The following is a 27,343-nucleotide window of genomic DNA, read 5'->3' as shown; positions in this document are numbered from 1 at the left end:
TTATACATTCCCAATACTCAACTAACTTTCCCCAGTCCTCGATGAACTTTTGATCTCGTAGATATCTGATCTTCCCAGTCAGTTTATCAAGTTCTGCATAGTCCATCAGCTTCATTCTCCACTCCTCCAGTGTTGGTATTTGTTCTTGTTTCCATTATTATACTATAATTTTCAACATGTATACAAAGTTTATATACTAAAAGAAAAAGAAGAAGAAGAAAAAAGAAACAAGGGCAAAAAACTATTCCAAAATCATATATATACCAACACTTTGGACTTCCTGTCTATCCCATTGTATATTCCTTTTTTTTCAAATGAATGTACTCTTAGTACCTAATACAAATTAAGTTGATAATTTACAGTCCATTTGGTTTACAGGCTTACAGGAGGCAGCGAAGGCCACCAAGTTAGATGGCTTTAAAAGAGTACAGTGGTACCTCAGGTTAAGTACTTACCTCGTTCTGGAGGTCCGTGCTTAACCTGAAACTGTTCTTAACCTGAAGCACCACTTTAGCTAATGGGGCCTCCTGCTGCTGCCGCGCCGCCGGAGCCCGATTTCTGTTCTCATCCTGAAGCAAAGTTCTTAACCTGAAGCACTATTTCTGGGTTAGCGGAGTCTGTAACCTGAAGCGTATGTAACCTGAGGTACCACTGTACTGGGTGAATCCACAGAGGAGAAAGTTATCAGTGGCTACACTAGCCATGAGAACTATGCTCTGCCTACACGGTTGGCAGCAGCAGCGCTTCTGAATTCCAGTTTGTGGAAGTCGCAGGAGAGGAGAATGTTCTTGTTCTCAGGTCCTGCTTGCAGGTTACCCACTTGGTTGGCCGCTGTGAGAACAGGATGCTGGACTAGATGGGCCACCGGCCTCATTCTGCAGGCCCTCCTTACGTTCTTACTATGGGTCTAACCTGGAGGGGTTGCCAAATGCACCTAACAGCAATCTGTGTCCACACCTGCTTGAGAGTCACAACAGCCAGCTCAGATTCAGCTCTTTGTGTTTTCCAGGGGCGAACCCTCCTCCCCTCCCGAAACCTTTCCTTTCAAGCCTTTCTCCTTAGAAGGCTATACATGCCTCCCTTTGCAGCTGAAATCAGCTAGTCAAATCTTGTTTGGCAGCTCGCATGCCACCCTCCAAGGCCTCGGGACAATGGTAAATTACTTCAAAATGTTCCACATTTCGTTGGCTATCTATGGTTCCAAACTAAGTACCGTTGCATAACAGATGGGGGGAAAGGACAAAGTATTAGGTTATTTGCACCTCTGTGGTGCAGGCTCCTTTTCTTTCTTGGATATCCACCTTTCCCCTAAAAGCCTTTGGCTTAACTCCTTAGTTGTCATCCTCCCCAGATGAAGTCTAATATAAGTACAATCAACTGCATTTGCTCTCCTTGTCCCTCTTCTCTCCTTCCGACATGTCCCCCCCCCCATCACATGAATTCTCCCAGGCTTTTAAGGTCCTGTGGGAAGCTTAACACTCCAGCATTATCACAGAATCACAGAATTGTAAGTTGGAAGGGACCCTGAGGGTCATCTAGCCCAACCCGCCACAATGCAGGACTTCTGCCCGCAGCTGTCTCTGGATGGGCTTGAACCACACGGACCCATCGCACCACCTGAGGGTCTGTTCCCTTCCTGAGAATGCCAGAAACTATCCAAGGAAGCTGAACAGTGGAAGGATTGGTACAAATGAAAAAGGGGAATATTTTTTTAGACAGAGTGTAGCTATAATATGAAATTTGCTCCTGCAAGGTTTGGTGTGAAGGTTTTAAAAGGGGCTTAGACAAACTGATGGAGGATAAGGTTTTCCCTGGTATGACTTTTTGGTCACTTGCAGGATCAGAGGCAGTGGCAGCAGCTGGTGTCCACCATATATATATATATATATATATATATATGGTGGAATATATATATGGTGGAAAGAGAGAAGAGGGACAAGGATAGCAAATGCAGTTGAATGTACTTATATTAGACTTCATCTGGGGAGGATGACGACTAAGGGGTTAAGCCAAAGGCCATCAGTTACAGCTGCTCCACGACCAGTTGGGTCAGGGGAGGCTGAGGTGGCCCCTGGGTCTAGTAACCCACTGATGTCTCCCAAGCTGCAGAGACTGAGGTCTGAGAGAAGGAGAGACCTGAGTACTTGCAGTAGGAGTGCTCCTCTTCAGGAGTCAGGGAGGGCATCAGGACCAGCCATTACCCCGACAGAGATAAAAGGCTGTCGGACCCCGCCCCAGGTCGTGGGAACAACATTGCTGCTTCCTACCTGAGACCCTGTGCCTGACCTAGCCTGGTTTCCTGCCTTGTGACTTGCCTTGGCCCTGTTGGACTGACTCCTCGCGGAATCCTTGGATTCGGGACCGGACCTGGACCACGTTGCTCAGGTTTACCCCTGGGCCCAGCTCAGTTGGCATCGCAGGCCAGGTGATGAAGAAGCCCCATCTCTGTGTACAGACAGATAACACCTGCCTGGCTGGGCAGCCACAAGGAAGCTGGCTAATCTTCTTCCTCCAGTATCAGGCATTCTTTGCCTTGCCACTGCCCTTCTCTAAATGCCCCTGTTTCTGGCACAGGAAGTCAAGACCACTGAGCCCAGCTGTCTACACTGACTGGCAAAGATTTGCCAGGATTTTAGGCAGGGTTCCCTCCCAGCCATACCTGGAGATGCCGGGGATTGAACCTGGGACCTTCTGCATGCAAAGCAGATGCTCTACCACTGAGCTATGGCCCTTCCTCAAGTGGCAGGGCCACTTCCATTGGGAAAGGATGGAAGGAACACAGCACGAAAAGGAAAGCGCCACTGCCCTCTTCCCCACCTCCTGTTCCTCTTTCAAACTAAGGGAGTCTTCTGAAGGGCAGTCCAAATGCCTGCTTACATGAAATATGCAATTATTTTTTAGCTCTCCCAATAAAACGTCCATGCCACTCTGGCCTCGTTCGTGGATGGTTACTTTTAATAGCAAGTACAACGGGCCATCTGTGATTTGCTGGCAGTAAGAGATTATAATGGCCAATAGCCACATGGTACACTTCATGGAACATGGCTTAGAATATGGTAGACGGGGAAATGTTGTGACTCAGAGATCTCTTACTGGCACTTAGCAATAAGCGCTCAGAACTACCTCTTCCTCATAAGTGAGTGAAAACAGAAGTGGCCAGGAGCACCTCAGGTGTAAAGGGGCCAAGAAAGAACCTGGTGTGGGTTTTTTTAAAAATAACTCTTGGTCATAAAGGCATTTAACATCACAGTTCATGACATCAGAGGGTTGAGAGGCTCTCATCACAATGCTCTCTGCTAGGCCTCATCTGTGGAGATTGGTCATCCCTGCTTGCCCTAGCACCAGCCCTGCAGAGCAGACCACCAAAAATGTGGCCTTTGCTTTGTTGCTACTGCCACAACTCACTCCCAGGCCAGGCTAAGGCAAGGTCAGTGAGTTTCCCTGTTAATGCGGAAGGAGAAAGTCCACGGTCATAATTTCATGATTTCTAGAATCCCTGGGGGAAACATATCAGGTTTGTAACAGGTTACAGTTGTCAAGTGCACTACGATAGCAGCGCAGACCCACACAGCTAGGAAAATAGGAAGGTGCCTTTTCGGGAGGGGAAAATGGCTGCCGAATGCTTGAAGCAGGGTTTTGAGCTCTAAGGCCAACTCTAAGGCAGGTTTCTGCTCTATAACCAATCCTTAGCATTTGTTTTTATCCTCTCTTCCGTTTTATTTCTTAACTCCTTTTAGTGCTTCATTTTGTTGTTTTAATTTATTGTTTTATCTCATTATCCCCTAAACTGTGAGGCTGCATGAAGCTGGGCTGGGCTGAGCACTTTGCTAGGCAGTGCCAAACGCAAGGTTGAGCCAAAGTTTACAAGATACTAGTTATAAATTAAGGAAGAGAAACATCTTGGGAAGACACAAGATTTACCCACCCAGGAAGAATGGCAGATGCAAGTGATAGACTATATGGAATTGGCAGAAATGACTGGCAGAATCCGAGACCTGGGAGAAGAGTCGGTGGAAGAGGACTGGAAGAAGTTCAAGGACTATCTCCAAAAACATTGTAAAATGTTTGTATGCTAAATTGATGTTGGCTATAAAGATAATATGGCATCAGTGACATAGTTAGAAGGAATATGCAAAAATGTTTTAAAAGAAAAGGGTGAAAAGACCAGATTAAAATTATGTTAATTCTAAACAAAATGATACAAGGGATTAAGTTATAAAGAACATGCAAAAATGGTTTTAAAAAGAAAGGAAAAATCGGAGACATAATAGGTTGAAATGTATATTATTGAATAAGATTTGAAAAAGGATAAGGAATTGCTGAATTTGATTGTGTAAAGGGGAACACAGAAAAGGGAGATGTGAGGAAGTCAGGAAAGAGGGTTATAAAGATAATAAGTAAAAAACCAGATTTTCTTTGTTTTTTGTTTTCTTTTATTCTATCTATGTTTTTTATTGTATTTTTCTGTTCGGATTGTGATGTTTGTCTTATTATACAAAATTCTAATAAATATCTTTAAAAAAAAAAGAGAGAAACATCTTGATTATCAGAACCATTGACGATCGAGCCCAGGTGGCAGCTGCAGGGAGTCTCCAAAATGCTCCCTTTTCTTTCATCCTGCCCCTACCCCTGCTGGGATGAGAGGAAATCACAATACTGGTTTTGGGGGTGATTTTCCTATAGGCCCACCTCCCCTTGCAGGAGTCTCTCTATTATATACAGCTCTTGAAGGAGCCCTTTTCCTCATCTGGCCATCTCCCTCCACTGCCTTTGCTACCCTCTTTCCCAGGCAGTGACCATGAGCAACTTTAGGTCCCTGTGGATTATCTTCCCTTCCATGGACTGAGGCTACTAGTCGTAGAATCGCAGGCAGGAGACAGAGGCTCTGGGCGTAATATCCACTGGGAAGAAGCCCTTCAAAGCCCTCTGCCTGACTGTCTGCATCACCCCTAGACACCAAGCCCCCAGTGGCCAAAGAGATGCTAAGGAAAAAATCTGCCTGGAAGAGGGTTTTGTTTTGTTTTCTCCTTTGGCCGGAGTCTGAAGTCACCCAATCTTGGGAAGATGCTGCGTGCCATTAATCTGATCCTGTCTTGAGTATCCTGTCTTTCAGGGCAGTAATTAAGTTGTACATCTTGGCTTGTGAAGCTATCAGCGAGGCAGCTGCACTAGCCAAGTTAGAAGTAAATTTTCCTTTCACTGTTCTCTTTTCTAAATCGCCTGCTTTTGTTGATGCCTTTGGCTCTCTGCGTTTTAGGAATAAAAAAGGGGGGGCTTATTTTGGTTAAACGCTCTAGAATGAAGTAATACCACAAGCTTGGTAATAACCACATGTCCAGACTCTCATGTGACGCCATTCGTAAGGTCTGACTCAGGATAAGGCCACCTCCTATGTTCCCCTTGTACCTCTCTCAGCAGAAGTCATCCAACAGGGTGGATAAGGCCAGTGAACTGGGCCAGTGTGGAGTAAAGGTTATAAATAAATAAATACATCAAGAGAGGCAAGAGGCATCCATTACCTGCCAGTTATTCTCTTCCCAGATCCCAGTTGGGTTCTCTAGATGGGAGGGAGCTTATCCCCAGGATAATGCCAACTCCTGACAACTTGCCCCAAAATGTGAATATGACATTCTTTAATTGCACAAATAAGGAGAAACAGGTCAGTGGGTGACCAGGGTCAGGGATGAGAAAATAATGACTGTTTGAACGTATGTATCATATGATACATATGAGGCAGGTGGCGCTGTGGGTTAAAGCCTCAGCGCCTAGGGCTTGCCGATCGAAAGGTCGGCGGTTCGAATCCCTGCGGCGGGGTGCGCTCCCGCTGCTCGGTCCCAGCGCCTGCCAACCTAGCAGTTCGAAAGCACCTCCGGGTGCAAGTAGATAAATAGGGACCGCTTACCAGCGGGAAGGTAAACGGCGTTTCCGTGTGTGGCTCTGGCTCTGGCTCTGGCTCTGGCCAGAGCAGCGATGTCACGCTGGCCACGTGACCCGGAAGTGTCTCCGGACAGCGCTGGCCCCTGGCCTCTTAAGTGAGATGGGCGCACAACCCCAGAGTCTGTCAAGACTGGCCCGTACGGGCAGGGGTACCTTTACCTTTTACCTTTATCATATGATGTGCAGTGTAATAAGAGACATGCTTTCTCAGAAATAAGTCCTATTGGGTAAGTCCCCCTAGAGTGGCAATGTAATTCACAGGATTTCAGGACTAGGAAGTGGCTCCTTAAAGTTCATCTTGGGGTTTAAAGGTAATACAATTCCATTAAGCAACACTCCTTAAGCATGGCGAGAGAGAGAGAGAGAGAGAGAGAGAGAGAGAGAGAGAGAACTTTATTCACATTAGCCAATGGCCATAGCAACAGTAAAACATTACAGTAATGCTTAGAGTGCTGACCTGGGAGAATAAGGTTTGGATTGTGGGAATCGTGCTTCCTAAATACTATGCAAAGTTGTAGTATAGAATTCTGTGATGTCATATGCCTGAGGGTGGTCCCCCCCCCCCCGCTAGTTCAGTTATCGACTGTTCAGCCGCTCTGCAAATATTAGTCAGTCTCGGATGCAAAACCATGTAAATATGTTTTAGTAACATAAGTATTTCCTGCCTGTCTTGTACATTCAATCTGACAAGAACACCAAGTAAAAGTCATGTGTTATTTTTAAACTTTAAAACAAAAGTGTGTTGCATAGTGTGTATTGTTTTCACAGGAGGGGAAAAGGCATAGCTGTCAACCGTCCCTTATTTGGCGGGAAAGTCCCTTATCCCAGCGCTGTGTCCCGCTGCTGTCCCTTATTGATGATGTGTCTTAAATTTCCTGGGTTTCATAGGAAGCAGCTCCTCTCCCTCCCTCCCTGCCGGCCAGGGAGAAGGGAGGCTCCAACTGTGTTGCTTGGCTGTGTTGCTCACCCAATAAGAAGTCTAAGAATGACTGGGGGGGGTGGAGCTTGCATGCCTTGTGCCGATCAAATCAGCCGCGTTGCCTGGGGACTCGCCTTTGCTCAGCGCTTCCCAGCGGAGAGGTGACGGTGGTTTTCCTTGCTGCATCCCCTTTGCCGGGTTGCTGCGCTGTGGGAACCACCGCTTGAGGCTTCATTTGGCTGCTGGCTGGGCTTTCTGCCTTTGGCTCGAAGGGGCTCAGAAGTTGAACATACCTGTGTTGGAAAATCCCTTATTTTGGCTGCTGATCCCTTATTTTCGAGGCTGCTGGTCCCTTATTTTCAAATCTGTAAGTTGACAGCCACACAGATCCCGCCCATGTTCCTGAAGCTCACCTTGGGCCAGTCCTTGCCTCACACAGGATCAAATGGGGGCGGGAGAACCACCTTGAGCTTCTTGGGGGGAAAGGTGGCATATAAACATAAGAAATTAATTAATGGATTGATTAATAAGGCTCCTTCGGTACTGAAATAACTGCGCTAGAACACTAATGAAAACAAAACTCCATCATGGAAGGTCAAATTCAAACGAATGCTGGGCAAAATCCAGGACAGGCCTTGCTTAATTTTTGTCAGAGGGAGGAGAGGTTTACAAGGCAATTGGTACCCCCCGCCCCGGTTTGATATGAACTCAGAGCCTGACATGAAGCTACAGTTCTAGGGGAAAATGAAGTGGGAAAACTACCTTTCTTTTTCTTGAAAATATCTGTGGTATACCATTGATTTCCGTTCTCTAGGCCTGAAGGTTTCGGTGGGTTTTTTAAAAGTGTTTTTAATAGGCAATGTTAGGAGCAATTTGAAATGAAAGCTTTAAAAAAACCTCTCAGGGGTATTAACTATTCTCAGAGCAATCAATTCTCACCAGGAAAAGAAAGAAAGCTATACAATCTTTTCCATTTCTTTTTTTAAAAAAACTGAAGTAAATGCACAGAAATTCCTCAGAGCTACATATTCTCTGCATCATTTTGAAATTTTAAAAGGCAGCAGGAGATCAGCGTACATAAAGGGCACAATAATAATGATATTTTTCTGAAATTCTCCATAAGTCATGACAGCTAAATAGTCAAGTAATGGCCAAAGTTTTGGCACGGGGAGAAGAAAGTGTGTTTGTGCACACCTTGGGACCTCAGAAGAGGGAATGGGAATAGGGACTGGAACAGGGGTGTCTGAACACCCACACATACCAACTGACAAAAAAGACTGTTATAGTAGTCAAGCATGATTCATGAAGGCCATATTCATGTCATACATTTAAAGCACTATGATACCATCTTAAACAATCATGGCTCCCCCCAAAGAATTCTGGGAGCTGTAGGCTGTTAAAGGTGGCAAGAGCTGTTAAAGGTAAAGGTACCCCTGCCCGTACGGACCAGTCTTGACAGACTCTGGGGTTGTGCGCCCATCTCACTTAAGAGGCCAGGGGCCAGCGCTGTCCGGAGACACTTCCGGGTCACGTGGCCAGCGTGACATCGCTGCTCTGGCAAGCCAGAGCCGCACACGGAAACGCCGTTTACCTTCCCGCTGGTAAGCGGTCCCTATTTATCTACTTGCACCCGGAGGTGCTTTCAAACTGCTAGGTTGGCAGGCGCTGGGACCGAGCAGCGGGAGCGCACCCCGCCGCAGGGATTCGAACCGCCGACCTTTCGATCGGCAAGTCCTAGGCGCTGAGGCTTTAACCCACAGCGCCACCTGCGTCCCTTGGCAAGAGCTGTTAGGAGACCCCTATTCTCCTACAAGAGCAGCTATTTCTGAACTGGTTTCCCAATCTATTCCTCTTTCCAGGGAATTCTGGAAACCGTAGCTCTGTATGCTATTCTAGGCTGCATCAACAGAAGTATAGTGCCCAGATTAAGGAAGTAATAAAAGGTAAAGGTACCCCTGCCCGTACAGGCCAGTCTTGACAGACTCTAGGGTTGTGTGCTCATCTCACTCTAGAGGCCGGGGGCCAGCGCTGTCCACAGACACTTCCGTCTCACGTGGCCAGCGTGACAAGCTGCATCTGGCGAGCCAGTGCAGCACACGGAACGCCGTTTACCTTCCCGCTGGTAAGCGGTACCTATTTATCTACTTGCACCCGGAGGTGCTTTTGATCTGCTAGGTTGGCAGGAGCTGGGACCGAACCACGAGAGCTCACCCCGCCGCGGGGATTTGAACCACCGACCATGTGATCGGCAAGTCCTAGGAGCTGAGGTTTTACCCACAGTGCCACCCACGTCCCTAAGGAAGTAATAGTACCAGTCTATTCTGCTGTGGTCAGAGCTCCCCTGAAGTTCTGGGTCCAGCTTTGGGCACCAAAATTTAAGAAGAATGTTGACAAGGTGAAACATGAGCAGAGGAGGGCAACCAAGATGATCAAGGGTCTGGAAACCAAGCCTCATGAGGAACGGTTGAGGGAGTTGGGTTTGTTTAGCCTGGAAAAGAGAAGACTGAGAAGGAGATATGATAGCCATCTTCAAAGATGGGTTTTCTCTTCGTTTTTATAGAGACACATTCAATCACATTAACTTCTATCTGCAATCTGAATGAGGACCCACTGAGGTAGAGACTTATCATCTCCTCAGTGAACCAGTGATGGCTGGTGCCTGTTGGGACTGGTAGGCAAGGAGGCCAACTGCAGGTGGTGCCAGAGCCAATGACAGGTGGAGCCAACCAATTCTACTTTGTCCCCATCCTCTTCCTCCCTGCTGAGGTTTACAAGGACAACAAGGAGACTAAGGTGGGGGGAGCTGACTAGTTACCAGATAGGCAGATGAGGGGCTGGATAAGGGCAGACCGAGCTTTATCGATGTTATTTATTATTTTAAATATATATACTGCCAACTCAAGTCACACCCACACCATACATTTGTCCTTCCAGAAGAAGCAGTTCTTGGCTCTTCATAACATTCTTATATAGAAGCAGAAGAAAACTGTGTAATTCATGGGCTTGCCCCTGAACTGTGGAAGGGCCAAGACCCCATGATTTGCAAAATGCAACAGATGTAGTCTTTCTTTTTTAAAAAACCCACAGGATATAACAAGAACATTATGCATGGCATAATGTGGGCAGCGACCCCCAACGGAACTTACACAGACACTTTTATTCTTTGGAACCAGTTGAACGAAAGGGGCATAATTAAACATGCACCACACAGTTTGCCCTACACGTAGATGCTGAGCTCCCCAGGTAACTAATTAAATGGATTGTAAGATTCCTCAACGTTTCTGGAGCCTCAGAGAATGAAAGAAAAAGCCAGAGGGGAGGCTTCTGGATCTTGCTCTGCGTGCCTTGACCCCACTTTCTACTTCCTCCGCAGGTTATTGTTCCCGGAGCTTTCGGTCTTCCGATATTGCTGTCCTTTTCTTCTGCGTTCAGAGTCTGCCATTTACACATAGGACAGAAGTGAAGGCATGCTGAATATTTGAAATGGCCTCCTGTTGGCTCTACTAGGCTGTTCTCTGAACCTCCCAGAGAGGCAGAGAGGGGGGAAATGGAGAAGCACAGGACTCCCTGGTGCCCTACTTTTTGGAGGCCACACCTCTATTGGAAGGCACCATTTGACTGAAGAGCTGCCATGTTTAAAGCTAAAGAGCTATAGCAAGGGAGAGCAGGAGAGGCCTAGGAGTGCCTCATCACCTGGACCATCACCTGGACCAAGAAGGTACATCGGTCACCTGGCCACTTGTCTCACTGTGGTGAAATGGATTATATTTCTATTTCAATTCTAGTAAGTATTTCTACATTTACACTTATGCGTATTATTATTATTATTATTATTATTATTATTATTATATTGCCCTATACCCAGGGGTCTCAGGGTGGTTCACAGAATAAAATCAAAATATGAAACCACAAAATACATAATCAAAATAAAAACAATAACCCAATAAACTCCCCCCAAAAAACCCCACATTTTATTTTATTTTATTTTTAAAATGATATTTATTAAATTTCACAAAATATAACAAACTTCAGAACAACAAACAACAGACATCAGAAATACAAACAATATCAAAAAACATAAAAACAAAAACATACAGAAGATTCAACACAATAATAAAAGAAACATTAAAAGACCACTCTGGTTCATTCTAATAGTCTTCAAAACCTTATTTTCCTTGCTTCCTCCCGCCTTCCCTTCTTGTATTCCACTTTAAAAGTTTTTTTTTTTCAGCAAGCTCATTCAAATTCGTTTTATCCTTTATCTTTCCCTTTGTACTCTTCCTTATCCTAATCACTGGATCCCCATCATTTCATTTACACTGCCCTTAGCACTCATAAAAAAAAAAAAACCCCACATTTTATAAGGGCATAGGATGTAATCAGATCAACCAAAGGCCTGATTAAAAAGGAATGTTTTTGCCTGGTGCCTAAAGGTGTATAATGAAGGCGCCAGATGAACTTCCCTGGGGAGAGCATTCCACTTCAAGCAAATACCTTTCTTTGTCCTTTTTTGAGGGAAAGGGAATAATTGTCTAAGTGGGTATCAGATCTGTTTCATAGGCTGACACTTTGTACACAGTTGCTTGGCTGCCTATGACCTCACTCTAGCCGTGGTATGGGATCAGTGGACTAGGGGGACTAGGGTAGCCCCCTAAACGTTCCCCTGGCACATCCTTCCGGGAAGCTTCTGCCCAGCAGAAGGAGGGAGGCATGATGCTCGCAGGAACAACATCACGGCCGCTCCCAATCACCCTTGCAAGCTGGCACCTCTGGCCCTAACTGTTCTCCTACGAAAAAATTCACTGCACGTCACTGACCGTTCCACTGTTGAACAGCTCTTGCTGTAAGAAAGTTCTTCCTGGTGTTTACTCCGAATCTCCTTTCTTGTAACTTGAAGCCATTGGTTTGAGTCCTACCCTCCAGAGCAGAGTGGCTAGGGAATCCCAGCCAGATGGGCGGGCTATAAATAATAAATTATTATTATTATTATTATAACAAGCTTGCTCCACCTTTTGTTAGGTAAACAATGTGTTCCCATGGGAGTCGATTGTTAAGACGATCTTCCTTAAATCTTCTGAATGGCCAATGAATTTCAGACCGATCTAGCTGTGTGTGTCACTTAGGGCTGTCATATGCCTGGGTTTCCCCAGACACATCCAGGAATTGGGCAGCAAAATGGCATCGGGGGGTGGGGCAGGGTTTTCACTGAATTGGCAAAATGTCTGGGAAAACCAGGAAGCGCTCAACCATTTTATCTTGCTTTTCACTTTGAGGAATCTGGCAACCCTAAGTAAAACAACAGATTACAGCATTTGAGTGGATCACAGATGATGATGATAATGATGATGAATAGATTCTGTGACCCACAAGGTGGGTATAGTTATTTGATGCACACTTAAAAACCCTTCTCTTGATTACGTTATACATTACTTTTCTTCTCTACACATGCCCAGGTGAAGGAAGAAGGAAGTGGTAATTATGATCTCAGTATGGTGGCGCTGTGGGTTAAATCACAGAGCCTAGGACTTGCCGATCAGAAGGTCGGCGGTTCGAATCCCCGTGACGAGGTGAGCTCCCGTTGCTCTGTCCCTGCTCCTGCCAACCTAGCAGTTCAAAAGCACATCAAAGTGCAAGCAGATAAATAGGTACCGCTCCGGTGGGAAGGTAAATGGTGTTTCCATGTGCTGCTCTGGTTTGCCAGAGGCGGCTTAGTCATGCTGGCCACATGACCCAGAAGCTGTACGCCGGCTTCCTCGGCCAATAAAGCAAGATGAGAGCTGCAACCCCAGAGTCGACCACGACTGGACCTAACGGTCAGGGGTCCCTTTACCTTATGTGCCCATCCACTAATGTCATTAGGCAGGTATGCAGATACCTCTTCTCCATTGCTGAGACTACCTACATATGTTTTCAGATGGTCACACTGCAGGGTAACACAGAATCAATCTACAAGCTTTTATTTCCAGATGAAACCAGTTTCTCAAGCAGCCCCAAAAAACATGCAATAGATCTAGCCTCTGTATGTGTGGACTACATAGGAAAAAGAAGTACTCAGACTCCATTGATTATAGAATAAAACTTGTGTCCACAGCCTTAGTTTTAAGCAGAGTTACTGAATTACACACCAGCCACAGATCTGGGGTCAGTAGACTTCCTGCTGCAGTTGATGTCATCTCTGAATGTGATTCTTTCACTGGCTTACGGACAACTCCAGCCAATTTGAATTAGTATGCTTGCGAATGAGCTGTTCCTCATGTTTCTCATCATGAGTCAGTGCGGCCCAGGTTCTAACAGATGGCTCTGAGAGCAGTGGGATCCTTTGCAAGCCTACAGGCAATCTGAGCAGTCGTATAAAGATTTATTTAACAAGCACTTAACCACCTTGGAAATGTTTGCTAAATGAACTTCCACATGGGCGATTACATATAGGAGTGCACGAGTCATATTCCGGATGCGCTGAGATTTTAAAACGAGTTCCTACACATCCGGCCACCTCAACATTTAACATATGGAAAATAAAATAAAAAGAAGCAAGCACATTAAAAATATATTTAAAAAGTAACAGAATATCAGGCTACAGGTACAAAAGGCTGACGTTCGGCCTGCTGTTTCCAGCATATAAGCAGTTATAAAGGTGCGTGGGGATCAACTTGATATTTCAGAAGTTTGGCCAATGAGCTGGTTTTGACTTTAGGAGAATGGAAGGAACATTGTCCCCTGGTTGGTACTGGCCAAACCTGTCTACACTTGGGGCCAAATTAATGGTTTCAGTGTAACACGCAGCAACAAAAATGCTATTTTATGGCCTTGCAGAGTAAGGAAATGACCTTTTCCCGAGGCTTTTGTTTAGCCAGTGGCTAAAAGATGGTTCTGCAGGGGGCATTAACAGCTACCAGAGAAGTTTTCCATCTGTGGCCTGTAGGCCACTGGTGGTCTGAAGCTCTATTCAGGCGGTCCATGGAAAAGCTAAACATCAGGAAGAACTTTCCGACAACTGTTCAACAGTGGAATGGACTCCCTCGGGAGGCGGTGGACTCTCCTTGCTTGGAGGTTTCTAAGCAGAGGTTGGATGGCCATCTGTCATGGATGCTTTAGCTGAGATTCCTGCATTGCAGGGGTTGGACTAGATGACCCTCAGGGTCCCTTCCAACTCAACTATTGTGTTGTTTATTTTGATAGCCATCTATTGCTGAGTAACAGAATGTTTCTCTATGATTAATAATCCTGCACTTCTCTGTCACCCTCCCTTTCTCACTTTGCTGTCTCAAAATGATATTAGAAAAATGGCATAGAGGAGCCAAAAAAGTGACAGATATGTGTGGTTGCCTGTGAACTGTTTGTCCGCACAGACCCACATCAACTGTAATTTTTGGGTCGCTCCCTTCATCATTGCATTAATCACGTACCACTATTAATGAGATCCCATGGTACCTGTTGGGTGCATGCTATTAGCTGATTAATATGCACTGGCTGGCATCTAATCCTCAAAAGTCAATTGAATATCATTTTCTTTGCCAGCTTCTTCGTGCCCAAAGCCTGGCAGAAGGCCGCTAAATTAGAGAGAGACTTAATTGATCTTCATTGAAATTCTTGGCTTAGAGGAATCTGGATGTAATGTTATGTTACTGCTGAGCTGAAAAGGCTCCTTTTCAAAACGGCTAAGGTACAACTTGTTCATCATTCACAACAAGCAAATTTTCAGATTAAATAATTTTTTTATATAACTTTCCAGATGCTTCCTCTACCCTTATTCATTTATTTGCTCATTTTATTTTGCATTGTAAACATGCAGTTATTCCAGTTCTCTTAAGAGCGGAGCCAGACTTCTTTCATTTTTGCAAAATAAAAATACCAATGTGGTTCCTATGAGAGTAAGAAATACGCAGTAGTGGTTCCTGCTAGTAATGCCCAGTTAGTCATGCCCATTAACTTCTGTTGGTCTACTTTGAGTAGGACTAGCATTGAACACCACCCATTCATATTTTTTTTTATAATAATTTTTATTAATTTTCCAATTTTAAAACAAAACAGCAACAGCAACATAAAAACGTCAACAAATACATACAAACACACAAATATAAGTTCTTAACCTCATTTTCATAAACCTCCTTTCTCGGACTTCCCCATACCTCACCCTTTTTGCATCCTTATTTTACAGTTTTTCAGCAACCCTTTTAGCCAATTAAGTTTAAATTTGTTATCTTTCTCAATTTCACCTTAAGTCATCAAACATTTTCAGCTGTAATTCTGCATCTTCCTTCCCCTTGACATTTTAGCACTCCTCAATTTTATAACAGTTCTTAAGATATACTTTAAACTTCTTCCAGTCTTCCTCCACTGTCTCTTTCTCTTGGTCACGGATTCTGCCAGTCATTTCTGCCAGTCCCATAAAGTCGATCACTTTCGTCTGCCATTCTTCCAGTGTGGGTAATTCTTGTGTCTTCCAATACTTTGCTAGAAGAATCCTTGCTGCTGTAGTGGCGTACATAAAAAAGATCTTGTCCCTCCTTGACACCAATTGGCCGACCATGCCCAAGAGAAATGCCTCTGGTTTCTTGTGAAAAGTACATTTAAGTACCTTCTTAATTTCATTATAGATCATTTCCCAAAAGGCTTTAATCTTTGGGCAGGTCCACCAAAGGTGAAAGAAGGTACCTTCAGTCTCATTACATTTCCAACATTTATTATTGGGCAGATGATAAATCTTCGCAAGCTTAACTGGGGTCATGTACCACCTGTAAATCATTTTCATAATATTTTCTCTTAGGGCATTACATGCCGTGAATTTAATACCGGTGGTCCATAACTGTTCCCAGTCAGCAAACATAATGTCATGTCCAATGTCCTGTGCCCATTTAATCATGGCTGATTTGACTGTCTCATCTATTGTATTCCACCTCAGCAACAAATTGTACATTCTTGATACATTCTTAGTATTGGGTTCTAACAGTTCTGTTTCCAATTTCGATTTCTCCACCTGGAAGCCAATTTTCCTGTCTTGTTTAAAGGTTTCCATTATTTGGTAATAATGAAGCCAATCTCGCACCTTGGGCTTTAATTTCTCAAAACTCTGTAGTTTAAATTCACCGCTTTCTTGTTCTAAAATTTCAGAATATTTTGGCCATTTGGATTCCATGTTAAGTTTCTTCACCTCCTTAGCCTCCATAGGTGATAACCACCTAGGAGTTTTATTTTCCAACAAATCCTTGTACCGAATCCAAACATTATATAGTGCTTTCCTAACAATATGGTTTTTAAAACCCTTGTGAACTTTAACCTTGTCGTACCATAAATATGCATGCCAACCAAACCTATTATCAAATCCTTCCAAGTCCAGAATGTCTGCATTCTCAAGAAGTAGCCAGTCTTTCAACCAGCAGAAAGCCGCCGATTCATAGTACAGTCTCAAATCCGGCAGGGCAAACCCCCCTCTTTCTTTTACATCAGTAAGTATCTTAAATTTTATTCTGGGCTTTTTGCCCTGCCAGATTAATTTAGATATATCTTTCTGCCACTTCTTGAAACAATCCAGTTTATCCACAATTTGTAATGTCTGAAACAAAAATAACATTCTAGGCAATACATTCATTTTGATCACTGCAATTCGGCCTAACAAGGAAAGCTTCAAATTCGACCATATTTCTAGATCTTTCTTTACCTCTGTCCAACATTTATCATAATTGTCTTTAAATAAATTCACATTTTTAGATGTCATGTTAATCCCCAAATATTTTACTTTCTTTGCCACCATTAACCCAGTTTCATTTTGGAATCTCTCTCTTTCAACATTTGTTAAGTTTTTTTCCAGAACTTTAGTTTTTTGTTTGTTCAACTTGAATCCTGCCACCTGACCAAAGAATTGAATTAACTCAAACTCTTTTTGTACTAGTGTCTGGCTCTTGTAAAGTCAATACTAAGTCATCTGCAAATGCCTTCAATTTATAGTGTTTAGCTCCGACCTGAACTCCTTTTACCAGCTGGTCCCCCCTGATCATGTTCAACAAAACCTCCAGGACTGATATAAAAAGTAATGGGGATATCGGGCACCCCTGCCGTGTCCCTTTTTCTATGGAAAGTTCATCAGTAACCACATTATTTACAATTAACTTAGCCTTTTGTTCAGAATATATTGCACTTATACCATTTTCAAACCTTTGACCTACCCCCATCCCATGGAGATTCTTTTTCATGAACTTCCAAGAAATATTATCAAAGGCTTTCTCCGCGTCCACAAAAATCAGAACTGCCTTCGTGTTAATATTTACAGTTAGCAGCTCCATAATATCAATTATGTTCCTTACATTATCTGATAAATGTCTTCCTGGGAGAAAGCCTGCCTGGTCCTTATGAATCTCCTCCATTAACACCCTCTTCAGTCTTTTTGCTAAAATGTCAGCAAATATTTTGTAATCCACATTAAGTAGTGATATAGGGCGGTAGTTCTTAATCTGGTTTTTTTCAGTTTCAGTCTTTGGTATAAGTGTGATAAAAGCTTCTTTCCACGATTCAGGTGCCTTTTTCCCCTCTAATATTTCATTACAAACCTCCTTAAGCGGCTGTATTAACCATTCTTTCAATGTTTTATAATATCTGGAGGTTAATCCATCTGGTCCTGGAGATTTCCCTGGTTGCATATTTTGAATGGCACCCTCCACTTCTTGGTCTGTTATTTTCTCATTTAAAATCAACATACTTTGTTGCGAAATTTTTTGTAATCCATATTTCTTAAGAAAATCTTCCATGTCTCCTTCATTTTCCGGCCCTTGTGCATATAATCTCCTGAAATAACTCTGAAAGCAGTTACTAATCTCATTTGGTTTAAAAATGTTCTTTCCATCCACCTCCAAGCTTGTGACTGTATTTAGTTTCTGTCTCTTCTTCAATTGCCATGCTAGAAGTTTCCCACATTTATCCGCTGATTCAAATGTCCTCTGTCTCATTTGCTTAATTTTCCATTCTATCTCCTGGTTCATCAATTCCATATATTGCATTTGGTAGAACTTAATTTCTCTCAGGATTTCATGAGACTTTGGTTTAGACCTCAGTTTCTTTTCTCCTTCTTTTATTTTTTCCAGAATCTTGTCCTTCCTTTTATTTTGTTTCTTTCTCTTTAAAGAGTTCTGTTGTATCAGAAAACCTCGCATCACGGCCTTACTTGCGTCCCAAATCACTCTTTTGTCAACCTCTGTCCTCAGATTTATCTCAAAGTAATCCTTCAAGGTTTTTTGGGCCTTTTTGTAAATCTCCACCTCTCTAAATAGGGTGTCATTCATTCTCCATCTGAAGGATCCAGCTGTTGTTAGTTTCATTTCCATCTTCACTGCATTATGGTCGGAGCATGTCTTTGGGCAGATTTCCACCTTTTTTATCCTTGGAGCCATTCCACTAGTAATCCATATTTGATCTATTCTTGTCCATGTCATTTGTGCCTCTGAAAAGAATGTTCCCTCTCTCTCAAGAGGGTTTCTTGTTCTCCAGATATCAATCAGATCTATATTTTCAGTCATTTCAAAAAAGGTCTTAGGTAGTCTCCCGTCCTTAGAGACCACCTGTCTTTGTGCTTTATCCATGTTTAAAGAGACCACGCCATTCATATCTCCTAATAAAATCACCTTATGATCCAAATAGTCCGTTAATGTCTCATGCAATTTCTTATAAAATTCTGCCTTCCCTTCATTTGGTGCATAGATGCCAACTATCAAGAGTTTTTCTCCTTGGATTTGTACCTCAATTGCCAAAGTTCTTCCATGTTCATCTTTAAAGATCAATTTTGGGGCCAATTTTTCCTTTGCATAGATCACCACTCCTCTTTTCTTAACTTTATCTGATGAGATAAATTCCTGTCCTAATCTTTTATTTATAAGTAGTCTTCTGTGTGCTCTTGTTATGTGGGTTTCTTGTAGACATATCAAATCCAATTGTTCTCTTTTCAAAATATGAAAGACCTCGCGCCTTTTTCTGGGAAGGTTAAGCCCATTACAATTCCAGGTTAAAAATTGCAGAGACATTATTAGTTAGTTGCCTCCAGCTGCCCCTGCAGCTGTTCTCCTTCCGTAGGTGATTTCAATCCAAATGTCAAGTTTCCAAGGTCTGTATCAGAAGTCGAGTCAAGCACTCCTTTCACAAGGTCCTCCTCGTTTCTGTCTAGGAATTGTTCTTTATCTTGCACTGTTCTTATTTTGACTTTTTTTCCTTTGAAGTTAAAAGACAAGCCTTGTGGAAATTCCCACCTGAAAGTTATGTTATTCTTCTTCAGCAGGTCAACCAGATTCTTGAAATAAGTTCTTACCTCCAGAATGTATTTTGGGATGTCCTTGTAAATTTGAACAGAAGCATTTCCAATCTGAAGGGTTCTCTGGTAATGTAAATTTAGAATTTTATCTCTTTCCTCTTTGGATCTCAGAGTTATCAGACAATCCCTTGGGATCTTCCTGCCTTGCCTTCTGCCCAGTCTGAAGGCAGTTGTTATCTTAAAGTCGTCTTCCTCTGAATTTACCTGCCAAAATTCTGATACTTCTTTTGTGAGAAAGTCCACTAGGTTGTCCCCTTCACTTTCAGGGACCAGCCTAAGTCTCAAATTCCTCTCTTTCCTCTGCATCTCCCACAAAGACAAGGCCGCCTCATGTTGGTCCAACTTCTTGCAGACTGGTATTAAACTTTCCTGTGTGTTTTCAGCAGTGGCTTTAGCCTCTTCTGCAATTTTTCGAATTGTAATGTTTTCTTGAACCAATCTATTTATGGTTTCTGTGTTAGATGTAATACTTTTTGTATTCAAGTCCAATTTTGTTGTAAGTTCTGTCAGTTGTTTGGTATTCTCTGTGCTCTGCTTGGTCAAATTTTCTAAAGATTCATTTATTTTGAGTAATGCTTGAGTCACTGATTCCATGAATGCGTTTATTCCTTTCTCCTGTCCAGCTAAGCCTGATATTGAGCCTCTTTTCTTTTGTGCAGCTTTAGCCTTAGATCTTGTTGTTATGTCTTCTGCGGAACCACTCATGTCCCAAGGTCGTTCCCACAGGAACAGCTCTTAAGTGGAAAAATCCAGTGACTTGTTTTTATTTGACAGTCTATGTTACAAACTGTAACCTTTCAGCCCTCTAGAGGGAGCAGTACATTATATCCAATAAGCAGAAGAAACAAAGAAACCAAAAGCCCTCTTAGAGAAAGAAGCTTTCAGTCTTCCAATTGCAACAGTATTTATTTCTGTAAAGTCCCAAAAATTGTATCTGTAAAGTCCCCAAAATTGTATCTATTTAAGCTCTCTGCTTTGCAGCAGATTCTATCAGACAGTTCCTGTCAAAGCGCTTCACCCAGGCAGTCCGTTCCCAGAGTCAGAGACAGCAGAAATTAATCACTTAAATTTCCTCTCACGCAGGTTAAGCCAAGTTTCCTTTTCTTCCCCCCCCTGCTCCTGCTTGCTGGAGGGGTAGTTAAAGTTCAATGCCAAAGTTAGGTAATTCAAAAGTTCAAAGTTATTTTTCCTTCAATTGCAGCTTTCCAGTTCCGTTGCTTTAAAAGCCATGCAAACCGGGGGAGGCAGACTTCCTTTATTTACCAACCCCGTTTTCAGCCAAATTTCAGACTTTTTTTATAATCCCAGTAGGTTTCCCAATCCTACTTACAGGTATTTCAATTTCAGTCCAGATTTCAGGAAGGAATCGGCGCTCTCCGCTTATGGCGACGCGGCTTCACTTCACGGGCTGGGTAGCGACTCTCAGCACCGCACGATCCCCCGATGCTCCTCCGGAGCCTTTAAAAAGGCTCTTTTGCAGTAAAGGGGGGCGCAAAAGGTGCCCACCAAGTCTCCTTGTTCACAGGCTTCCGCGCTTGTGATTTTAGGGGTCCCCGCTTCGCCGTAGCAGTCAGACCCGAACTCGTGAAGCAGCCCTCTCTCCGGAGATCGCGGAGAGAGCCGCCATTAAGCGCTGGTGCCGACCGGAAGTCTCTGAACACCACCCATTCAATCCCATTTGCATTTTAAGGCAAATTTAAGAGTTTGGATTTGATATCCCGCCTTTCACTCCCCTTCAGGAGTCTCAAAGCGGCTAACATTCTCCTTTCCCTTCCTCCCCCACAACAAACACTCTGTGAGGTGAGTGAGGCTGAGAGACTTCAAAGAAGTGTGACTGGTCCAAGGTCACCCAGCAGCTGCATGTGGAGGAGCGGAGACACGAACCCAGTTCCCCAGATTACAAGACTACCGCTCTTAACCACTACACCACATTGGCTCTCAAATTTCCCTATTTTGCACTTTCTGAAACAATATGCAGAACGAAACACAGCCGTTCTTCGAAATTTGCTCTTCTCTGAATTTTGCAGCACAGTTTTGCAGCCAAATAATACATACCAAAATGCACATGCTAGGGCAAATTATGAATACAAATGAATGTTTGGCCCCATGTACCAATGGAATGCAGCTCCTAAAAGATTCCCCAGGAAGGAAGAATGCAACTGAAAAATGCATCAAAGCTCAACCAAAGATGGATGTCTATTTTAAATAAGCTTCATAGGTTATCATCTTTGGTCTTGTGGTGTGGGGGATGTATTGATATTATCTTTGCACACTTTCCCACTTGCTAGAGAATTGAAAATTGAAAAGCCAAATCACCAATTTCCTTTTTTTTAAAAAAAAATAATATTTATTCAAATTTTAAAGATTACAAAGAGAAAATTAGAAAAAACAAAAAAGGAAAATAAAAAGTACAAAAAATACAATACAAAAATACAAACAATTCGAAAAAAAGAAAAAAAAGAGAAGAAAAAACAGCTCAAACTTTTACATAACTTTCTTTCCTTTGCTTATTTCCTTGACCTCCTCACACCTCCCTTTTTGTATTCTAGTTCAATTTCCATAGCAACTTTGGATCCTGGCTATTTGATACTTTTTTTAATTCCTTCATTATCTTTTTGTTCTTAATGAAAGGCTTAGACCTCGGAGATACATTTAGACTGCTGCCATTGCATAAGCCTTCCTATGAGCGTGTGTAGGAAGAGGGGGCAAGCAATAGTAGGCATGGGCAGCAGACACTGGGGACAGCCTACCCAGAGCCCCTGAAAAGATCAAGCCAGTCGTTTATTTTATCCTGGTGGTGTCCTGTTATCAATTACAAAAGGTGAAATGAACACTAGACATTGATCACAGTGACTAGGTGGCACTCTTCGGCGATTCTGTTTTCAGATTATGTCCAGGCTCTAGTGGCGCAGCAGTAAAACTGCTAGCACATTTAAGAAGCTAAGCAGGGTCTGCCAAGGTTTTTGATTGGATGGGGAACCACGTGTTGAGATTCCTGCAATGCAGGGGGTTGGATTAGATGACCCTCCAGGTCCCTTCAGCGCTATGATTCTAGGAGTGAAAATAACATATGGAAATGTGTTACTGTGTATTGTTAGAACTCCTGATCTATGATTGCAGTCATGGGATTTTTGTCTATCACATGACGGTGTATGTTTTGACTCCACAGAGTGGGATGTGACAGAGACAGGATGTTTGTGTTACTGTGTTTCCTGAAGTGGGACTATTGTCCTCTTGTTCTTTTTCTCTTTGCTGTCTGATGCTAGAGAGAGAGGGAGCCATGTTGCAGTGCTCCGTGTGTGTCTATATGTAAATAAAGTAGATTAGCCAAAATGCGGAGTTGCTGAGGTCTGTCACGCGAGATGCGCAAACTCAGTGGATCCCTAAGTGTGCCACTGTCAGTTGGAATCAGTCGCTGTGATGTTCGGGCAGAAGAAAGCTTCTGAAGCTCCCGGACAATCGACCATGGTCCTACTTGAGTGTAGGCTGAACACCTAACATATTAAGGGAAGTTGCTTTGCAAAAATGTGCATATTGGAATTTGGACCCAAATGCTGATGGATTTTCACAAGGACTTTTTTCTTCTTCTTCTTTTTAAAGATAAATTCAGGAAAATGATGTGGAAATGTAGAGAACTGAACTGAAGACTGGAAGGATGAGAACCTGGGAGAAGCAAAACTGACCGTTTTCCCGTCCCTATTGTAGCAGCAGCACCAGTAATAGTAAGGCAGCCACTGGGCATTAACTTATCAGATGGCACCCCACACCTCCCCTCTTCCTTCACCCTCCATTGTTCCCAATCAGCAGTAGACAGGGCATCATGTAGGACAGAAACATAAAGGTAAAGGTAAAGGTACCCCTGCCCATACGGGCCAGTCTTGACAGACTCTGGGGTTGTGCGCCCATCTCACTCAAGAGGCCAGGGGCCAGCGCTGTCCGGAGACACTTCCGGGTCACGTGGCCAGCGTGACATCGCTGCTCTGGCAAGCCAGAGCCGCACACGGAAACGCCGTTTACCTTCCCGCTGGTAAGCGGTCCCTATTTATCTACTTGCACCCGGAGGTGCTTTCGAACTGCTAGGTTGGCAGGCGCTGGGACCGAGCAGCGGGAGCGCACCCCACCGCAGGGATTCGAACCGCCGACCTTTCGATCGGCAAGTCCTAGGCGCTGAGGCTTTAACCCACAGCGCCACCTGCGTCCCATCATGTAGGACAGAAACATAGATGCTACTATATGAGCCGGTTAACTAACAGGGATGGGGGAAGAGTTTACACCGACACCTCCAGCTTCTTAGGACTGCTTAAAGATTTCCATAACTTGAGAATTTCACTGTGAATCAGTGTTAACTTTAAAATGGAAGGGAAAATGTCAGAAAGAAAAAGAAAGCCACTCAAGTGACTCCTGCCAATCTGGGAATTTTGCCAGATATATATATATATATATATATATATATAAAATCTTGGCAGATTTTACACCTCCTATTACCCACTTTCAGTTTAAGCAGCTTTGGTGGTTGCGTGGGTTCTGGACAAAACCCTCCCCACCTCAGAAGATGATCAAGTATCAGTTGTTCGCAAAGGGCCAGCAGGAAAGATTTCCAATAAGAGAGATTTTGTTAAGCTGAAACGTCGTTTTCCTCTTCCGTGATTTCACTGTATCTCAATCCCATCAATCTTTTCATTTGATTGTACCCTAGGGCGGTTTCATATGGGCTTATATAGGACTTCTTTTCTCCACTGTGATGTGATATTCCTCAGCCCTGTTCAGGAACAGACTCATGAGCAAGACCAAAACATGAACAGCACCACTCTGTCGCACATACTGGGCAGTCCTGTCTCCCAACCTCCTTCATAAGGGAAAATGTTTTGGGGAGAGGTCGGGGGGGGGGGCGGCAAGGCGGATTCGTTCTGATTTCCTTTATAAAAAAAGTAGATATTTTCTTCTTTTTGCAGAAAGGAACATCAAACAGATATCAGTTAATGTTTTGTACTGCTGCCTCAAACAATGAGCAATATGAAGAATTTCCCTGGTTTCCTATAGTTTTGTGTGGGATGTGTGTGTGTGTGTGTGTGTGTGTGTGTGTGGTTTTGTCTCTCAGCATGGATTAGCATTCTGATTTTTACTCTCTTGGTGTGGTCCTACGAGTTCTCTCTCATCCATTTTTTAGATGCATATGTCAGCCCAATTTGTTCATAAATGTGATACACACACACACACACACACTCAGAACATTTAGACGGTTCAAATTAAATTAAGCCTATTGTAATGAATTTAGCTTGATGTTCACTAATCATATGTATAGCCAAGACAACAGGCCCATTCTTGCCTGCGCTATTTATAGTTCCCACCCACTGCGTGACAGATTAAAGACAAGCGGTAATCTAATACCGCTTATCTGAGCAAACAACAACAAAAACAGAAGCGGCAAGTTTGTTTGGTTATTGTTTTTTAAAAATATATATAAAAAGGATGGTTGGTTCCAGGATGTATACTGCATGCATATACATGATAGGAGACCTGAATGGGGTTGAAGCCAGAAAGATTTAGGATTGTATCCAACTAACAGTGTAATCCTAAACACGTCTGCTCAGAAGTTAGTCCTACTGAATTATTTGGGGCTTACTCTCAGTAGTAGTAGCAGTGGTAGTAGTAATTTTATTACTTATACCCCGCCCATCTGGCTGGGTTTCCCCAGCCACTCTGGGCAGCTCCCAACAGAATACAGTTGTACCTCGGGTTACATACGCTTCAGGTTACTTAAGCTTCAGGTTACAGACTCTGCTAACCCAGAAATAGTACCTCAGGTTAAGAACTTTGCTTCAGGATGAGAACAGAAATCGTGCTCCGGTGGCGCGGCGACAGCGGGAGGCCCCATTAGCTATAGTGGTGCTTCAGGTTAAGAACAGTTTCAGGTTAAGAACGGACCTCCGGAACAAATTAAGTACTTAACCTGAGGTACCACTGTATTAAAACCATGATAAAACACCATACATTAAAAACTTCCCTAAACAGGGCTGCCTTCAGATGTCTTCTAAAAGTCTGGTAGTTCTTTATCTCTTTGACATCTGGTGGGAGGGTGTTCCACAGGGCAGGCACCACTACCGAGAAGGCCCTCTGCCTGGTTCCCTGTAACCTCACTTCTCACAGTGAGGGAACCACCAGAAGGCCCTTGGCGTTGGACCTCAGTGTCCTGGCTGAACACTGGAGGTGGAGATGCTCCTTCAGGTATACTGGGCTGAGGCCGTTTAGTTAAGGGGGGTTATGAGCTGTAGCCTTTGCCCAACTTGGAGCAGACCTGTTGACCACCTGCAGAGTGTGTTCCCATGGTTCCTGAACCAGGCGCATGCACCAACACCAGGCGCCAGAGCGCTTGCGGAGGGCAGAATGAGAAGGTTGCCTAGCTGTTGCAAAGCCTTGAGTGGCTTTCTGTGGAGTCTTTACATGGTGGGGTGTGAAGGGTGAACAGAGCTCTATGCTCCAGGCTGGGCACCATCCAGGCTGGATAGCTCAGTGGGTAGAGCATGAGACTCTTAATCTCAGGCTGTGGGTTCAAACCCCACATTGGGTGGAAGATTCTTATATTGCAGGATGAGCCTTGTGGTTCCTCCCAACTCTACAATTCTATGATTCTATGAATAGCAACATCCAGCCATAGATTTTTATTTTTATTTTTGAAACTTTTAATCATATTTTTATCAATTTTTAAATTTTGCAACTTAAATTTAAAATTTACATTTTTAAGTAAGTCCACCATGTGACATATCCTGTTAAAGCCCACAAAGATTGGTGTTTTTAGTTGTTGTTTTTTTAAATGAATATTTATTGGCATTTTCAATAGCAACACAGAAACAAAAATAAACAATAACAAAATAACAAAAATACAAAAATACAAAACTTAAAAACAATTAAAAACACATAAAATTTCAATTGCTTATTTTCTTTTAACTTGCTTCTCAGACCTCCTCACACCTCCCCTTCTTGTATTCCAATTCAGATTATTAGTTCAGCAAATCCTTTTTACTTATTTCTCAACTTTAACTTAATAATTTATTTTAACATGCAACATCCAGCCATAGATATACCACACTGGCTCTTTTGGTAATTGTTAATTAGGTTTGCAAGTGCAAAAGGCTAATGCTCCTACCATAGCTGCATATAATGATTTTCGCTTGGCCTTATTTTCAGCCTATTGTCAAGCTCAGTAGCTCTGCGGAACGAACAGAAACATTATGCATTCCTCTCCATGTCGGCCATCATCTGGGCAAGCGTCAGCCTTGAAAAATGCCTATGCTAAAGAGTTTGCTTACTTGCAGCTTGGGTCTTCGCTTAGTTGTGCCTGAAATTAAATGCACAGAAATCTGCAGGCAGACAAAAAAACCAACAGCAAGAAGAAAAGAAATACAATATCGGGTGGCACAAAACCTCAAATTATTCAGATTTGTTACTTGATAAATAAGGTGTCAGTCTAAACTGAAGGGAAAATGTATTGAATTTTTTTCTTCATTTCGTTATGTTATAAAGCCATGTCCATATGCCATTTATCAGTTGTCTGATAGCTTTGGGCACGGCATACTTTTCCCCAGAACAGTATGTCTCATAAGTCTCTCGGCAGTTTGTTTTTCTGTTGGGTGTTTTTATTATTAATAATAATCACCAAAGTCTGTGCGCAGCAGTCTGAGATGAATTCTTGCCCCCTGCCCAGCCCCTGCCCAGCCCCCCGCACTTGGGAAACTCCAGTCCCATCAATTGAGGGAGAGTCAAAAAGGCTGGGCTGGATTTCAGGACTTTAGGAAAGTGTTCTCAAACTCCTCACAGCTGAGATTCGATTGATGGCTCTGTGGCCAGAGTGCAGCTATTGAGAAACAGAAGGGGGGGGAGGAAGGAGCATGCTCAATGAGGACCCCCAAGGTTTGCGAACTGTTAACGGAGAAATCCGAGGGCTCCCTTGAACAAAAAGCAAGGACATCAACCAGGAATATTGGAGCAAAATAGCAGCCAGTAGGCTTGGTCTTTTTTGAAACTGTCGCGACAGGACTCCCACTCACAGCAAGACGAAACAAGATGGAAGCCCTGAACAAAAGAAGACCCCAACTTTTATTAGCTCCTAATCCCCATGCTACACCCCTAAGACTACATCATTGATACATCACAAAAAGGAGGGGTTTAGGGAGGGGTTGAATTGGTAACCTGAGTGT

At 43.4% G+C, this 27,343-nt stretch overlaps 1 long non-coding RNA gene across 2 annotated transcripts; it reads left to right on the top strand.

Annotated features, from left to right (window-relative positions):
- Positions 1-3,302: 3,302 nt before the first annotated feature.
- LOC307212022 lies at positions 3,303-26,929 on the top strand. 2 transcript variants are annotated; one of them, XR_013836733.1, is made up of 4 exons: positions 3,303-3,427; positions 10,230-10,640; positions 22,749-22,870; positions 26,334-26,929. It is a non-coding gene; the product is annotated as an uncharacterized lncRNA (long non-coding RNA). The 2 variants fall into 2 exon arrangements; XR_013836734.1 differs by lacking the exon at positions 26,334-26,929 and adding an exon at positions 24,101-24,169.
- The last annotated feature ends 414 nt before the right edge of the window (positions 26,930-27,343 follow it).

This window comes from Podarcis cretensis (assembly GCF_951804945.1).
Source record: "Podarcis cretensis genome assembly, chromosome: 3".
In the NCBI taxonomy this organism is placed as follows: domain Eukaryota; kingdom Metazoa; phylum Chordata; class Lepidosauria; order Squamata; family Lacertidae; genus Podarcis; species Podarcis cretensis.
The sequence above is the reverse complement of the archived record's forward strand: the minus strand, read 5'-3'. Positions and strand labels throughout refer to the sequence as shown.